This window comes from Pinus tabuliformis, chromosome 6, assembly GCF_031772625.1.
Source record: "Pinus tabuliformis cultivar Carrire ecotype Pingquan chromosome 6, CPIR1, whole genome shotgun sequence".
Classification (NCBI taxonomy): Eukaryota; Viridiplantae; Streptophyta; class Pinopsida; order Pinales; family Pinaceae; genus Pinus; species Pinus tabuliformis.
In genome coordinates, this window is record NC_142292.1 from 1,847,752,334 (window position 1) to 1,847,771,584 (window position 19,251).

General features: G+C 37.1%; 1 pseudogene; it reads left to right on the forward strand.

The window, feature by feature from the left end:
• LOC149266400 (tubulin beta-5 chain-like) overlaps positions 1-19,251 on the forward strand; it is an 82,340-nt pseudogene that overhangs the window by 36,864 nt on the left and 26,225 nt on the right.

A 19,251-nucleotide genomic window follows, 5' to 3' on the forward strand; every position in this document is an offset into this window, starting at 1 on the left:
ATCGAGTCTCGATAAGAACTGGTTTTTTGTAATTTTGCTTTATGCATTAATACAAATTTGGCGATTACTTCATCTCTGAGTCTGGATTAACTTCAAGCGGTGTACCCCTGGAGGCTAAGGGCCCGGCCCTGGAGGACACTTGCTCCTGTATTATTACGTTTGGTTTATGCGTGGTTTGCTTATCGACGTTATTTGGTAATCTGATGTGTTTTATAAGTTTACATCACAAGCTCTGTTATGTTTAATTCATTAAAGTTTCTACATACAGAACTATTGTATTGACTCTACATCATATTACTGTTCTTTTAAGAGTTGATCTAATATTGCTAGTCTTAACAGAATACTGTTACTATTCCATTACAGAGCTTTTGTGCTGTGCACCTGTTTATTAATGTTACGGAATTCATCTTGGGAATTATGTTCTTTACGATTGTTGGATTTATGAGCAATGCTGTTCTATTTTGAAACACAGTCGTATTCTTTCCAACTGAGATTGATGCTTGGATCAGATTACTATTTAAGTGTGTTGTGTGCGTATATGGTTTTCCAGTGTTGTTCCATAATTTATCCGTAATCAGTGTTGTTCCATTAGTGTGTGCTGTTCAATTCGCCCTTAAGAGTGAAGATTACCATTTGATTACGATTAGTGCATTTGATCTGATAGATTAAGATTGTTGCTGCTTGCGAGACTTAGTTGTTGTTCGATTTATTAGCTATTGTTCCATTTTAGATTTGTTGTTCTATTTCAGACTTGTTGTTCGATTTCTTAATTGCTGTTTCATTTCTCATATGCCGTTCCATTTATTGGTGTTGGTTTGAAGAACGATCACAAGCTATAGTGAGCATTGGCATTTACTGTCCGGCTCCCAGACCTATGATCTATTCTCTGATTTCCTTTTCCATCAGTTTCCAAAGGGATGGGTTATTGCTACTGAACCCTTGACTGATAAGTTACTTAGTCTTTTGAATGTGTGATTTGATCTTTTGAAGTAGTTAAGCTGTAGACAAGCATCCGTTTACTCTTGTATTTCTGAACCTATACTACCAGCATTACTCTAACAAATAATATCCTCAGACTGAGACACTCTTTGAAATAACCAAATGTTCTTGGATTGACATATTAATGTGAGGTAATTAGAGGTGAAAGAGACCCTTTTTATAGATCTACACATGGCAGCCACTCATGCAAGCAAGGAAGTAGTTTGGTTTCACAGATTGTGTTCAAGTATGGGGTTAGTATAGGAAGCTATAAGGATAGACTGTGACAGCCAAAGTGCAATTTTCTTGGCAAAGAACCCTGCATATCGTTCAAAGGCAAAGCACATTGATGTTCAGTATCACTTTGTGAGGGATATAATAGAAGAGAAAAAGGTGTTGCTAGTAAAGGTGGACACTTTGAAGAATACTGCAGATGCATTGACAAAATCTGTGAGCTCTGAGAATTTCTCCTGGTGTAGAGAAACAATGGGCGTTTCAGGGCTAGAAAAATGACTAAGCTCTCCCGTGGCCCCTATGGAAAGAAAACAACAAGTGGGAGAATGTTGGGTTGTGTTATATTCTTTCCATGTAGTTAACAGGGGGTTTGAAGGGCACTCGTAAGCCCACTTTGTGGGGTCCGGGGCAGCGCCCTAGAAAAGTTTGGTTTTGGACCTTATGTTAGGTTAGGCAGACCCACCTATGGTTTTGTGCATGATTTTCGCACATGTTTTTTTTGGATGCGATGGTTTTTCGGTCCATGGTATTGGATGCGATGGTTTTCAGTCCATGGTATTGGATGCTTCGGCATGTATAAATATGTATTGTAACATTGAAAGGAACATAATGAAAAATCAAGCTAGTAGTCCCGGTTTTGGGATCTAGTGGGAAAATCTTTGTGTATATGTGTTTTATGTGTTATGCTCTCGCATTGTTTATTTTTCTGTGTTTTAGAATTTGTATGCAGGTAATATTTGTATGGGGTTAAAACCTACAACTCTAAGGACTAACATAAGTGTATCTTATGAAGTTCACACTCTAAGTCTCAAGTGCTAGTTCATACTGCTAAAGAAAATTTGATTGGTACGTAAATTCAAAGAAAACCTTCTCATTGCTAATTTTATATAACTTCTAGGGAATTCCAATAGCCCATAGTATTTAGTCCCCATCTAATTATACCCCTTATTTAAATAGTCCTTTGGCATATTAGTACCCAGCCATATTCCATAATAGGGGATCCTAGAGTCGATCCCAATAGTCAATGCCAAGAAGAAATAAATGTTGGTACTCAATGTTGGTACTTGATGCGAGGAGTTGATGTCTTTATTTCCTCTTTTGATCTTTCCTTTCTCCCTCTTCCTTCCCCTGATCCAAAAACTCATGTCTAAGTGAAATGGAGGAAATCAAAAAGGTTAAAAAAGGTAATAGCTATAAAATTGCATTATCAGAAACCTTCATTTTGAAAGAAAAATCAAACATTAAGTAAAGCTCCCTATGAACTGGACTAGCTTAAGGCTTAGCCCTATGGGAGATTGTAGTTCTGTTCAAGCCTACCATAAGTTCTCCATAGAGTGCAAGAAAAGCAGTCAGTTCCATAGCCTTAGTTCCAATTCAAATTTATTTTGAGTAAATTCCTATGGGAGACTAAGTAGGTTATTACAAGGCTATTTTACATGGAGAACTTACTCTAATACAAAGGAAAGTACAAAAGAAACTTGAAGGCTAGTAGTACGTATTTGGGGCATTGACAACCTTACTCTAAGGACTAACAGAAGTGTATCTTATGACTTTCACACTCTAAGTCTCAAGTGCTAGTTCATACTAATAAAGAAAATTTGATTGGTACATAAATTCAAAGAAAATCTTATCACTGCTAATCTTATATAAATTCTAGGGCATTCCAATAGCTAATAGTATTTAGTCCAAATCTAAGTATACCCCTTATTCTAATAATCCTTTGGCATAGTAGTACCCCAACCATATTCCAGAATAGGCGATCCCAGAGTCAATCCCAATAGTAAATGCAGCCGATGCCAAGAAGAAATAGATGATGGTACTTAATGCTGGTACTTGATGCGAGGAGTTGATGTCTTTATTTCCTCTTTTTGATCTTTCCTTTCCCTATCTTCCTTCCCCCTGATCCAACAACTCTTGTCTAAGTGGAATGGATGAAATATAAAAGGTAGAAAAAGGTAATAGCTATAAAATGACATTATCAAAAACCTGCATTTCGAAATAAAAATCAAACATTAAGTAGAGCTCCCTATGAACTGGACTAGCTTGGAGACCGTAGTTTCGTTCAAGCCTATTGTAAGTTCTCCATAGACTGAAAAAAAATCACTCAATTCCGTAGCCTTAGTTCCAATTCAAATTGATTTTGAGTAAATGCCTATGGGAAACTCTAATATTCTATAATCCGGTGGAAGTATACGTGAAGCCATATATACGTTAAATCGTTAGAAAGATAATAAAATTTGGTTGGACAAGATGACAAGTAACAATTATGATGACAAATAACAATTATGGTAAGACTAGTTATCTTTATCTAAGCCTTACTCTCATTGTTGTTCTCTTAGATTAACTAAGAATTTAACTAAGCATAGTGAAATCAATCTATTGTTCTAGTAGTTCTAGCTAGTAAAACCTATATTCTCTATTTGATAGCAGTAGGGTTAATGTGAACATGAGTGCATAAGAAATAAACATAAGTGCAGAAGATAAAGATAAGTTCTATCTTGATATTTATTCTAAACAATAGTAGTGTTAACATGAACATGAGTGCAGAAGAAATAAACATAAGTATATAAGATAAATATAAGTTCTATCTAGATTTCTATTCTAAACCTCAACCTAGGGAACTCGCATGTTTGGGGAACTGAACTCAGATTCTTTCTCTAATACTGACCTTAATAATCTAAGGACACATCAAATTGAAGAATATAATTGTAGCATCATTGAAACATCATTACATTATGAAATACATCATTAAGAGACATGGCATCATAAGATACTAACTGTTGTATGGTATATTTATCGATAGTCATGGAAGATTTTTCCCGCCCATTTTGTTTGGTGCATTGTGCCAGCCATCGGTTATTTTTTGTTTGTATTTTTGTTGGAGTTTTTGTGTTTATTGTGTAGCAGTGCATTATTTTCATTTTGTTGATAACTTGCTTTCCTAATATTTTGTTTTGAATAGTGCTTTAACAAAAAAATTCCTTATGTAAATATTAAGTGACCTTTGGAATTATTACACAGGGTTTATGGTTGCATTTGAATTCTTTGCATGATATATTCAATTTTGAGGTTTGGGTTAGTGATTTAAAAAAAAATTCCTTCTGTCAATATTTAAGTGACCTTCGGAATTATTGTGTAGGGTTTATGATTGCATTTGAATTCTTTGCATGATCTATTCAATTTTGAGGTTTGGGTTAGTAAACTATGTTATTTTTATTATTTTCGAATGTTTATTGGAATTTTGCTCCAAAATCTTTGATATCCTGATTTGAATTATTGGCTGTTAGAATTCTTTTTTTATATGCCCTTTTCGCCATATTTCCAGAAGGCATTGAAGCTATTGCCTATAAGTTTATGTGATTGATTGGATTAATATAATGATTATCCAATGATATTAATTAGGGGAAATTTAATTAAACTCTATGCTATAGTCTACTAGGCTTTAGGGAATCATAAGAAATTAAACAAATGTGAATTTATAGTTATTGACTGGTTTTTCCTTGGTTTCAGGTCAGGAATCTACATCTACACCGATTAGAATAGTTCATTACCTCTTCCTCAATTGGAGTGCCCGAAACTTCCGTGCAATATTGCTTAATAACAACTAGGTGCATTTTATGCTCATGAGCAGGTTTACACAGATTAGAGAATGCTAAATAAATACTTCATTGGTGATTGTCGAATTATGAAAGCCAATAATGGAGGAGATAACTTTGTAGGTCACCAATAACTTGAGAATTGGCCTATATCATGTTACCATGGCCTTTGTCAATTTTCCATCTTTTGTAAAATCTTCATCAAGACAGGGTTGCCAATCAATTGTATATTCTAATGCATATTCATTCTTACAATTTTTTGTTATCAAGGAAGCTAATTCCAATTATACAAGGGCATGAATCCAATTTTCTACCATTTAATTTGATTCAAACTTTTGGATTTATATGTTAGAGAGTGAACTCTCTTGTAGTATAGAGAAATTCTTTTGTCCTCATAATATGTCATCAAATGAAGTTCCAACTGAGGATCTTGCATGTTCAAATTCAATGACATGAATGTATTTTCAACAAATATAAGTGTGTTGCCTTATTATTTTCAAGGTTGCTTTCTAGAATTGTTAAGTTTTGGAAATTGTTTTTTCATTTAGATTTAAAATGACTTTGCTATTAGCTTTATAAAAAAATGGAATTTATTCTTTCTTTTTTTCCATAAGATATTTTAAATTGGAATTTATTCTTTCTTTTTTTTCCATAAAGAACATATATTTAAGGTAATTAAAATCACTATTTGGGAACTTTAAATGTTGAAACCACCTTAAAATAACATTTCAAATGATTTTGTTTATTTTTTCTAAATATTTTTTCATATTGTCTCTAGAGAGATAATAGTTGGAATTATGGACATATAGTCTTTATAGAGACAGTATGCTTTTAATCTTAGCTATTGTCTCTAAAGAGACAAAAATGTAATGGTCTCTAAAGAGACAAAAATGAAAATGTATCTACAAAGTCAAATGAAATTGTTTCTAGAGAGACAAATGAAATTGTCTCCTAAGAGACAATAATACCTATGTCTTTATAGAGACAATAGTAATATAGGTTTTATATTGTCTTTATAGAGACAATTCTTAAGACAATCATTTTGAGACACTAATTTTGAGACACCCACTTAAAGACAATATTTAAGACAATACACAAGTTTCTTTTGGTCTCAAGTTAAGTCAATTGACTCTAAAATTGTCTTAAAACCCCCCACATGTAGTAGTGAAGTTTCTCAAGTTGTTGAAGAAATGCACAATGGTAAAGCTCTTGGCCTAGATGGTTTTACCATTGACTTCTTTAAAGCCTATTGGGTGGTGGTTAAATAAGATGTTTTTGAAGTTCTTGTAGACTCTCATTATATCTCTATTGTTCTTAAGGTGGTAAATTCCACGTTTGTAACTATAATCCTGAAGGAGGAGGCAACTAGCGCTCCACAAAAATTTAACCCGATAGCCCTGTGTAATGCAATGTACAAGATCATCTCAAAATTTGTAGGTAACCACCTAAAATTGGTTTTTGCTATGTTGATTTCAAAAGAGTACTAGTATGGCTTTGTCGAAGGTAGGAAAATATTGGACAATGCTACCCATGCCCATGAGATACATCATTCCCTCAAAAGTATGGGAAATGAAGGAATGATAATTTCACTATACCTATCTACGACATGTGATAAGGTCTATTGGGGATATACTGAAGCACTTTTAAAGGCTTTTGGTTTTGAACATATTTGGATTATATGGATCATATCCTTGGGGACCTCTACTACTTTTTTTGATTTTAGTTAATTGTGATCTTGCTAAACCCTTTTTCCTTTCTCAAGGGATTTGTCAAGGGGAACCTATGTCTCCTTTTTTGTTTGTTCTAATGATGGAAGGTATAGGTAGGGCTATCAAGGTTGCTACAAGGGAGGGGGATATTAGGGGCCTTCAACCACATGAAGTATTCCCATCTACAATGCATCAACAATTTGTACATGACACCATGTTACATGGCATTCCCACAGTAAAAGAGGCTAAAACATTCAAGGCCATCTTGGACACTTTTGTGGAAGCCTTAGCTATGGAGATCAACCAATCGAAATCCATGATTTTCTTCTTTAATACTCATTTTGTTATACAAAGGAATTTGATAACTATCTTAGGGTTCTAGAGTAAGACTCTTCCTTCAAAATATCTAGGTATCCCTCTCACAACCAAGGCTTGGAAGACAACAAATTTGGAGAAGATTATGTCTAAATTGGAGGATAGAGTTAAACATTGGACTTATAGAGCCCTGAACTTAGCCAGAAGTTTTGACTTAACTAAATTAGTGTTACAAGCAATCCTGAGATACATGTTATGAGTATTCCCAAATCCTGAAGGAATCCTACAAAAGATAAGGGAGATCCAAAGGAATTTCTTATGAAAAGGGGCTGAAGACAAGAGGAAATGGGCATTAGCATCCTGAGAGAAGGTATGTAAACCAAATTTCCTCTAGGTGAACACTATTTACAAGATCTAAAGACTATCAATAGAACATGCAGACCTAAACTATGGTGGCATTGGTTAAAGGAAGGTACATCACCCTCGGCTAGTATGTTATGAAAGGAAAAATATGCCAAAAATTGGCACACAAGACCTCATCTGTACAACAATTAAGGGATCAAAAATATGGAATTAAGATTGGGCCAATAGGAAACTATATAGAAGCACTACTTTTGGGAAATTAGAAATGTGAGAATAATGTTGTTCTCAAAGGATTCCTAGCAGCACAACTTATCCTGAACAAAGAAGAGAGATGCCCAATTCAGTTGGAAACTCAGAGACAAGGACAAACAGAGGTATACCAGTATTGGGAACATGAAACACAGGATACTAAATGGAGAATATGGAACCCTAATATATTTTTGGGTCTTAATCAGAATGGTGTAATGTTCCTAGAACTAATGGTGGAATTAAGCAAGAGAGGAATCCTTTATGCATAAGACAACGAACATTTGTGGTTGAGAAAAAAGGAAGCCAGAGAATCGAACCTTAAAGAGGCTAGATCCTATATTTAAGGTCATCACAGTAGGGAAATAGACTTAGTGTGGAGAATGATATGTATGTCGCCTCAATGGCCCAAGATCAAAACCTTCCTTTGGTTGGTTCTACATTAGAAGCTTTTGACACGGGAAAATTTGGTCAAAAGAGGTTTTATTGGGGCTTCTTCGTGCTACATTTGTGAATGCATGAAAAGGATCAAGGTGTCTAACGAGCATCTCCCACCATAGGAGGAAAGAGTTTTAAGAATATTAAATTAGGAGAATCCTCATTGGAACTTAACTTGGGTGAGAGGACCTCAGATACAGATGGGCTTTACCATTTGGGTTCTTCTCCCAAGTGGTTCTTCAACCTAAATTTCGATGGGGCTTCAAAAGGAAAACCAGGGGATGTAGGAGTAGGAGGAGTTATCATAGATTGTACGGGGCGAATATTTAGGGTGTTATTCAACAACCTTGGGAATAATTCAAAAAATGATGTAGAATTCCACACCCTCGACCAGGGGCTGGAAATTCTATTGTGAGAAAGATTGTTCAACGTTATAGTTGAGGGGGATTTGATGATTTCCATTCAAGAAACGAGGAGGATAAAATGTGGCACTTTCGTAAAGAAGGTAACAAAGAATTGGCATCTAGCACAACTAACCCAATGGATTCAAAAAGACCTATTTGTATTAGTGGCAGTTGAATTTAGTTTGGTTCAGAGATTTGCATATGTGGTGGGGGACAGATTGGCCAATGAAGGGGCTACTAGCTAACAATCAAATGAGGATGTGGCATGGTCATCAATCTAGGAGGGTTAATTGAAATAAGGTTTCCAGAAGTTAGCTGAAAATGACAACTCATCGGTAGATGGAATGGAATCCAATGAAGTAGTGGGAATGGTTCAGACAAAGAACCATCTGATAACATGATCAACTACTACATGCATTATGAAAGGAAAGGGGGTATCAAAAATAGGCAAGGGGATGGACATGTAGACTAGTTACATGGAAAAGGTGGAAATCGAAGGTAGTGACATTATGAAAACTCAAACCAATATAGATTACAAGGTTGGAGATAAATGATGAAGGGTAGTATGAGAAGTGGAATGGTACCATGCATGCAAGGGATATGTGTAAGGATCGACGAGAGGATTTGATGACCTTGTCAAATCTCCAAGTAGTGGTGAATGAAGGCATAGACTAGTAGAGGTTCACACGAGGTGGTGATCTCATTACAGGTAGATCAGGCCTGAGCAGTACAACACTGAGAGATACTATGGAAATTACCAAAACACATGGAATGCAGAGCACTCAAGCCATCAGGGTTTTAAATCCATGGGTTGATGCCCTTTCTATCATGTTGTGTCTGGACTCTATGCATTTCAGGAGTAACAAGGGGGTGGAAAGGATAAAGTTTAGGTGTGAGATGATAGTTGTTGTATTAGATTGGATGATGGGAATTATTAAATATTCAGCTGAGAGGCCTAAAGTGGAGGAAGAGGGAGAGGGGAGCTGTAAACTTACTCGTATGGAGACGGTTGAAAGGGAGGTGGTGTATTCATTCCATACAACTGTTCCACCAAGAGGGAAAGAGGCAGTAGAGTTTTGGGAAATGGAATTCTATAAGGGACGTCAGTCTATGGTCGATAGTTGAATATAGGAGGAAGTAGAGTAGAATATAGAGACGGGCACTACAAGAACTAGGGAGACTTTGTATCACCGAACTCTAGAGATAACATAGCACATTAAAAATTTAATGGGCAAGTTGCAACCTGTTAGGGATGAAGAGAGGGAGAAAACCTAGGAGAACACTTTGAATCAATTGAAGGCAATTCATCAGAGGATTGGAGGGGTGGAGATGATGCTCAGAATGCTAGTAGATATCAGAAAACTTCAACAAGGTTGAATTGAGAACCTGCATGATATGTTATGTATCTATCTACAATATGCCCATAATATGAACATCACTTTGGGGAATGCAAAGGGCAAACCAATGCATCTCAGGAAATTAAAGGCATGAGCATCAGGAGCTTTAGGCTTATCTTCAATGCTAGCTCCTACGAATGCAATGCCCCAATAAGAAAGTAGCTAAATGAGGTCTTGGAACAATACATCTCGAGTGATAGGGTTTAATTTGTTAGTATGGTATTTAGAGATATGTTTTAGCATGGAGGGAGTCAATTTTTTTGTTAATTGTAAGTTTGGTAATGCTAGTTATCATCATGACATACCTAACAATAGTAATAGTAGTAATAGGAAGCTTTATGTACAGAGCATTATACAGAAGAACTTAATGGCTAAATTTCATAAAGGATGTATCAAAACAATTTATTTTTGCAACTAGACTGGTTTCCAGTCTCGTAGACCTGTTGCTATTTTGTATTTTGACATGTTGAAGTAATATAAATTTCTAGTGTTCACTTAGAAAAGAAAATATCCATTGATGTTTGCATTTATAATATTTTATCAAAAGAAATATATTAAACATAAACAATGATAATATCAAATGCTAAGCATCACTTATTTATACAAAATAAGATGACATTATTTTTTCTTAATATTTTGTTATGTTGTATATCTATCTTCAAATCATGTTGAACGTGCACCTAATCACTATAGGAACAAAACCAATAAAGATTTGATATAGTAATACATAGTAATACATATTGAAAGATGTGATATAGTATTTTCATATCTATAATACATATTGAAAATTAAGTATACATAAATAAAATTCAAGAATGGAGTTTAATTAGTTTGATATAAAATATTGGGGCGGAAAAAAATAATATTATTTCAATGAATGAATAAAAGAAATAAATAAATAATAATGAATTTTTTTATTTTTTTTAATTTAATTTTTATTAATAAGGTTATAAGAGTTTTTTTTTAAAGTATGGTTTCCAATAATTTTAGTAAAATTTTAAGTAAAAATAAATGAGATGTAAAATTAAAAAATATGTTAAAACAAAAAATAAATTTTTTTCATATAATTTTAAAAGGATATATATATAATTTATGACCTTTTATAAAAAGAAAAATATTTAAATATAATAAAAAGATTTATATTATTTATAATATAAATTTAAAAAAGATGAATCGTATAACTTAAAAAAAAACACTCTCAAGTAATCCTTAAATAAAAATTTGAACTAATAAAATCATTCCATAAAATTTACAAGTGGTGAAAAGTGTTTTGCCTCTCCCAATATAGAGCATCCACAAACTTGGGGTAACTGCAACAGCGGAATATAACACAATATACCATACGTGAAATTTATTTTACATGTTAAGCATTAAATTCGAACTCTGAAATTTATTTTACATGTTAAGTATTAAATTCAAGCTATGCTTACTTGAGGTAAGCAATACATAATTCAAATACGAAAAATCTTAACAAACTGAAATTTCATAGAGCAAGGATGACATATATGCACTTGGTGGATAGAATTTCTATTTTGAAATTGAATAATTTTAACAAACAAAAATGTCATAGAACAGGGATGACCACAGATGCTTTCTACGGATTTTAGTGGTCTTCTCCTCGATTATATCGGTATATTTTACAGGAACCCCCAAGGAAGGGACGATAGTGGGATAAATCATAATAGACATCATCTCTCTGAATACATGCAATAAATTTAGTCTTCGAAAGTAGCCATGGTGTGTGTTCCGACTTGCATATACCCTCATTCAAGTAACACTAGAAATATCTTTCGCATAGCAAATCTATTCTATCATTAAACTTCTCAATCATGGCTAGTACTTTCAAGAATTATGGGTCTCTATTTAACTAGAAATATTTAAAAAATGCCATAATAATATTTAGCACTACAAAATAAATATTGAACCACCTAGTGCTCCCTTAGTGAAAAAACATGCATAAAGGTTTGTGACCAAATGCCCTAAATGTGATATGTTTTCCGCTCGTCAGTTGTGCCTCGTGTTGATGATGAAACTGACACCCTAGTTGTGCAGGGCTCACAAAGTGTCACTTTCTGTCAACTCAATGTTGTTTCCATTATCACCTCAGCAAGAAATCCTCTCATTTTGGATTAATTATTGATTACTAGGGGTGTCCCAAAGCACAAATTTATGGGGTCTTTTATGTGACTAGATCCCTAGCATTTAAAACCATCTTTAGATTGGATGGTTTAGCATCTTGATGATCTCTGTCCTATTGACGACAAGTTTTGTATTCATTATTGCTTTCATTGCAACACCTCTAGTAGATATTGATGGTGTTCATGAGGCTATTTCTAGTTGTGATAAGGGGATTAGGGGCTCCCTTATCACAACCCATGATCCTTAATGTGTTTAATCGGTTAGCCAATGGGGCCCAAGCGTATAGTTGTAGGGGCATTGGGACCAAATTTTGGGGTTCATAACACTGGTAAAAGTTGAATGGCATGACCAAAAATGTTGTGGGGGGGTATGTTATGGTGTATTGAATGGGGCAAGGGGACACAAGGGTAGCATGGATGGTATAAATCAGAGGTAAAATCCTGGTTCACTAAGATCTATAATCCTAGCATTAGAGAATGAGAAGGGGGCTTAGGACTTAATTTTGTAGGGTCTAGGGGACCTATAGTCAAGGTAGCAAGAGAAATCAATAGGGGAACCCCCAATAGTGGTGATAACATGATTAGGAGTCAAACTATCACAAATCATAAGCCCTTAACCCATAACACCTAAATTCCCTATCCCCTTAACTCCCAATCCATAATCCCTTAACAACTACACTAAAAAATCATAACCCATAAACCCCTTGGCTCATTATTTCTTAAGACACTAACCCCTAACTGATAATCCATGAACCAATTCCTAAGACATAACTCCTTATCCTCTTAACCTGTGACCCTTAACACCTAACCCTTCACCTCCTAAACACCTTAACTGCTAAGCCCTTAATGACTAACACATAAATCCCCTAATTCTTAAGTCATTAACCTCTAAACTCAATTGTGTCAATGTAGAATAATATACATAACAGAAAATAAAAATGATTTTATCCACATCAATGCTTGAAATAGCCTTAAATTAGTCATGAGTGGTGAGCTAGTGGGTGAATGTGGGGCACTATTAAAGATACATTCATGTTTAAATTCCTTTTACATTGTGAGGTTGTTCTCCAATAGGGTTGAAGCATCATCACAAGGAAGCATGACACACTTTTGTGAGGGAGGTATTAAAGTTGTAACAAAATTCAAGTGATTTATATCTCCAATGTAAATGATATCATTTTATGTTTGTGTTAGGTTATTAGAGAGGTTATTTATAGAAAATACATTCAATGTACTTAGACTTCATCTTTTTAGGGCCTCTACTCTAACATGGATTTTTACCAGGAACAATTCATGCAAATGAAAGGGGCCCTTTTTGTTTAACCACATATACACAAGAGCACTGGATGGTTCCCTTCAAATCCCCCTTGGTGTGTTCAAAGCGGGTTTACCTTTGCATCGAGTTGAAATTAATCATAATGACCTTCCTCTTCTTAATAACATCTGCTAGCTTTTCCATAGACACGAAATAATAGAATTAAAGGATCACTGCATTTGTAGATGAGGGAAGTGTTGTGGCCCCTTGATCAGTAAAAGAATTGACTTTGGTTGGGAAAATTGATTGTATTCCAAGTACAGTTGGAGGTTTCTTAGGTGACTATCAAAGAAGAGCCCTAAGTCCTATACTTGTGAAGGAAAACAAGACTGGTTAAAGGGTAGGTGTATTGGGAGTAAGGATGTGCAAACTTTCAAGGGATAAAGTAGTCATCAAGTGCGCTAGCCAACTAGCCTTAGTTCACAGTATTGTAGAGGATTGAGTTAGTGAGAAAAAGGGTCGCCACCATATCCCTAGACTTGTCATGTTGGAGAAGCAGTATGGAAAATGTGGGAATACCAAAGAGTTGTTCACAAAGAGAGTTACGAGTAGCTGATCAAAGACCCTAAGTGTTGTATACCTTGAAGGAAAAAGAAGGAAGCTAACAGGAAAATCTTGTTGACATGAGTTTAGTATCCTAAAAGATTTAAGTTCATTGATAGAGGCAGATTGAGGAGTTCCAGAATAAGAGGCAATATGACTTGCTAGATGTGTTCAGGACATGTGGACTAAAAGGGTTGTGTGCGGCGAACATCAACAAGTAGGTCAAGTGTTGTCTTGTTCAAGCTAGATTCACTGTCAAAGGAGTAACACCAATCCCTAGTTTTATTCCTTGTATCAATGTGATTGTAAAGGGACATTATCCCTAGTACAGGAGCTCTAGCCTTTTCTATTAAAGTTTGTAATATAATAAAGAAGGGTTTGAAAAAGTTACAAATTTACATCTGCACTAGTTTATTCACCGATGTGCATAGATTTATTTGTGCAAGGTATATGTGTTGTGGCACTTAAGAGTGTTTGCATCAAATATTTTAAGACCAAACCCATATTCTCATGTGTCATGGAAATTCAACATATGCCTTATTTACCTAAGAACTGCCTGTAACTCATCTTAGGCTACTCATGTCTAATCTCAAATCATCCCACTTAACAAGTTACCAAGTCAAGGCTTATCACATCCAACTGTGGTCATAAAACAACTAACCAACACAGTTTACATCTTGACATGCCATAACACCTGGCATGTATTAGACTTCCTTGGCACTATCTGGCATGCACTAGAATCCCCTACATTGCTTGGCATGTTTTCACACTCCCAAGCACACCCTAGCACTTCCTGACATCCCTTGGTATTTTAGCATACCTTGCCACTGCCTAGAATATAAACTTACCACTCTCTCCATAAAAAACCTAGAACTCACTGACACTCCCTATCACACACTCTTATTCATTCATTTCCATGCACCTTGACCTAGTGCTTCCTTGTGTTTGCTTGACACTCCTTAACACTCCCTAGAATGAACTAGCACACCGTCGCACCTGACACATCTTGGCATGTAGCCCTAGCACTCTATCATTCCTTGACACTACCTAACATACCTTGTAACTCTCTCCTTAGCACACCTACAACTTGTTGACACTCCCGGTCACAAACTCTTATTCATTCATTTCCATGCATTTTTACCTAGTTGTCCCTTGTGTTTCCCTAGCACTCCTTGGCATGTGTTGGTATGCCTTAGACCCAGGACATCTTGGCATGTCGCCCTGGCCTCTACCATGCCTTAACGCTGCTAACATACCTTTTCACTCCCTCCTGAGCACATCGGGAATTCACTAACACTTCCAATCACAAACTCTTATTTGTTCATTTCCATGCATTTTGACATAGTGCTTGCTTGTGCTTAAATCGAACTCCCAACTAACACTTCCTTGCATGCTGTTGCAAATCTTAGCCGCATGCCTGTTGGCTTAGGTGGTCTTGGCCTAGGTTTAGAGTTAGTTGCGCCAACCAACAAATCCCTACACTACTGGCCCTTTCAGCAACAACCCGCGTAGTGCAGGATGTAGTCTCACCCGAAGCAGTGTGGGGGGATGGTAGAACCAAGTTTCTGCATCCAAAGACTAGTGTGATGTCTCTTAGCACCTCATATCGGTCTTCACGCAGATCGATAAACTCTTAGGGCATGTTATTGCAACCCTTTTAAGAAACCTTCAAACCTTCCCGAATGTCAACGATCAGTCTTTGTGGACCACTAAAAATTGTTCTGTCTATTTATGCGCATCAGGGAGTAGTCCTAAATTAGTGTTCATGCAAATTTACTTAAGTTATTAGTAAACATCAGAGAATTCATTATAGTTTTCGCAGAAATACATAAACGTGTTTTGCATACATCGTTAACCCTTATTCAAGATAATCGCACAACATATGATCAATATTCCATAAAACACATTATTAATAGACATCATATAGATTTAACTAAAATAGAGATAAAACATATATTCACAAGAATTCTTTGGTAACTGTCTTTGTTGATCTTCAATTCAGGAGTACAAACTCAAAACTACCCTACGCACTCAGTTGCAAGGGTCTGTGCACTCAGCTGCGGTCTCTACCTAGGCCTATGAGCACTCAGCTGTAGAGCGGTTCTTCTCCTATCTAACCCACTTTTCTTCACTATCCTCCTCTTCTATTCACCCATATCTTATCAATCTATTGAATCCCTGCCTTAGACTCTCTAAAACACACCTATTTATAGCCTTTTTCATACAATTCCATAGTCTGTGGACCATGGATGGATCTCAAAACTCACTCATGATTTACATAAAACAAGGGGCTAAACCCCTTTGATTCGTAATCATGTACGCTCTCCACATCCATAAATCGTTGAGACTTTACATTAATTACAAAAATGTACCAAAACTTATGTTATCTTAACCACAAAACTAACCTAGGGGACACCCATCCCAACAAGCCTCAACCAAAAAGATCATGACTCACCATTAAGTGAATCTACTGGTGTGGTGATCTTACTGTGAAGATTCCCCAACTCCACTTGGATCACTTCGACTTCGGCAATGCTCTGCATTGATACCTGCTTGACTTCCTCAACCAGTTTCTCCATGGACGGTCCTTCTACAACCAACCTCATCATCTGTTATGTCTTCTGCAAGCCTTTAAGCATATCCTAGATAGTAGTCGTGACTTGATAGGCTTCCTCTAACCATGGCTGCAACTTGGCCTTTAACAAGGCCTCCTTCTTCTGTGCTTCCTCCACCTGTGCTAGGAGCTGCTTTCCCTCCTGTAATTTGGCAAGGCACTATGCTGGTACAATTGAGCGCACAGTTTCCCTGACTTCATCATATTTCCACTACAACTCCCTTACCTTTGTATTTAGCGTCTGCAGGTTCAGATCCTCCTACAGATTGGTCACTAACTCCATTGCTTGTTCGAACAATGTCATACAATCCACAATGGTGGCATCCAAGGTAGCCATTTCTTTCGTTATCACGGATCTGCGCTGCTCCTCGACCTCAGGAGGAGTCATGGGCTGTAACTTTAACTGTAGCTATGTAATCTTCATGTTGAGCTCAAACTAGATTCGGCTAACCTTTGCTTTAGCTTCGCGCACACCAGCGGCTAATTTTCTGATCTTTGCTTCTGGTTGTGCATCCTCTGGGGTGTGGAGCTCAGGAACTGTCTTGCATGCCTCTAACACTACTGACTCCAGTTGTGAACTATGCGCCTGTAGCATCTCCTTTCCTTCAAAACTTGGATCCTTTTAGCGAACAATTGCTGATTATTCACGTTAATTTCACTGATTGCATTGAGTGCTCAGTTTTCTCTAATCCAAAGCTCCTCCACGACTCCCTGTAGTAATGCACGAAATGACTCAAGTGATATCGTAGCAAGGTTCAGTCCCATTTTTTTAACTTTTTCAAGGAGTATGCATTGTTCATCGATTTTGGCGTGAACTAAGCCTTCAGACAAGGGGATGACTCTCACATCCTAAGCCCATGCCATCACCTTCTCTGCATCTTCCTTCTTTTTCTACGTTGCCAGGTTACGTGCAGCGTGCTTAGCTGCCTCCTTCCTTTTCTGTGCGACAGAACTTTTGGCACTCGTACTTCGTCCAATAGCTAAGTCTGATGGGGCATGCCACTCAGCAGGCCATCTCGCTACCACCTCCTGCACATTCATTTCCATCACCAAATATGGCAAGTCATGCAATTTTTGCACTGCATCATTTCGTGCCTGGATATATACCCTATGGAATTCAACCTTGAATGTCGCGTAGGCTAAAAGCTACGTGAACAAGGTTAGGGACAACCTCAAATGCTTATTGATGGCCATGTGGAGATTCATTTCCATAAGAACCCAAAAAATCTTTGTCTTTGTAATCCATTTGACATCCTTCATAGACCATAAGGAAGCGAATTGTGCTACTTCTAGCAATCCTTCCTCGAGTGGAGGAAATTGGCTATCCTCTAGAAATTCTCATGAAACAAGCATAATTGACAGTAATAGCCAAGCGTAGTGAAATGAATTGGATTTTTCCCGCACCTTGCGGAAGTTGGCTAAGAACTCCTGGCACAAGTACTTGGCCCAATTTAATTGTACACCTTTCATGCACTGCGTAGCAAGGGAAACCATTGGCGCCAGAACTTCATCCATGTGACACTTTCTCATCAACTTCCCTACTAAAAACTGGGTAGCCAATTTAACTACCAGGTCTATTATAGACATGATTGAATACCCTCGCCACTTCTTCACGAGGTCGTAATCTGTCTTCATTCTTTCTGCAAGGTATTTTTCCCTAGTGTTTCCTTCAAACTCCTTAGCCGGGTTCAGGCCTTCGTAAGGCAAGTCCGTGATCCTATCAATAATCATGTCTATAATGGGTATAAGCCCTCCTAGCTAGAGACAGCCATCATGCACCAATGTGAGAAGATGGCACATACAAATTATGTTGATGGGGGTGCGGTGGTAATGTGGAACCCATAGAAAATTGAGAAACCCTGATTTCTCCACATCATGGACCCATTCCTCCATTTCCAGTGTTGTAACGCTTGTTTCTTCATAATAAACCCTGCGCATATACTAATCCATCACCAAATGTGGAAATTTAGTGTGGTCTGCGAGGTCCCAATCCTCCATTTTCAGTAGCGGGACCCTAGCGAGCTAAGGGCCTTCAAAAGGGACCTACTCAATTAGCAGGGGTGTGGATATTGTAAATTTCTGAGCATCCAGGTCCTTCGTGACCTTTTATTTTCCCTTCCGCGGAGGTATATACTATGATAGCCTTGTTATGGGTTCCGCTCCTTCAACATCAATATCCTCTGTCCCCTGGGCTCCTTCCGCCTCCAGGTCCAACACTTTTGCTGGCTTCTTATCTTTCTTGTACAACTATGTCGAGATATGCTTCCTTGGGGATGCACTTACCTGCACCAAATTTTGCTACTTTTCCTTTGCTGCAGGTTGCTTCTCTTTCACTGTTGGTCGTTTGTCTTTTTCCATTGTCTTTTTTGGCCTGGGAGACCTTGGCATAGTGGGCACCACAAGCGTCGCTTCGACACTTGATACTTCTAGCCCTGGAGCATCGGACACAGCTGCTTCCAAACTCAAGGATTCGGTGGCATTGGTGGCAATCATTCTCTCCATAAACAACTCACGGGCTTCAGGAGAAATGTTTGTGTGTGATAGGAATTCTTCCCAAATAGCTCAACTCATAGGCAAGAGGCAGCAATTCTCACTAACTATTCTAAGAGCGCAAAGTGTTCTCTGTTGGACTAGCATGCATAATTTACAAGGGGTTTTGAATTCAAATACGATCATTCCCCCTAATTTCTGATAATTAATGTTGTTTTGGTGGTAGATCTTTAAATATTTTTTCCTTAAATGCCGCCATCCCACTCCTCTTAACCGTCTTCTTACTGTCAAGTCATGAACAGTGACTCCAATGGTCACTTTCCTGTCTTGTTACATGGTACCTTTCCCCATGATGCAATTTCTGTGCATAGCTTCATAGGTGGCCTCTTTGTCACTTTCTGCATAGTCTTCTTGCTGCATTGTCCTCCAAAATGGGCATTGTAGCTCATAGTCCTGCTCTCCCTTGCAACT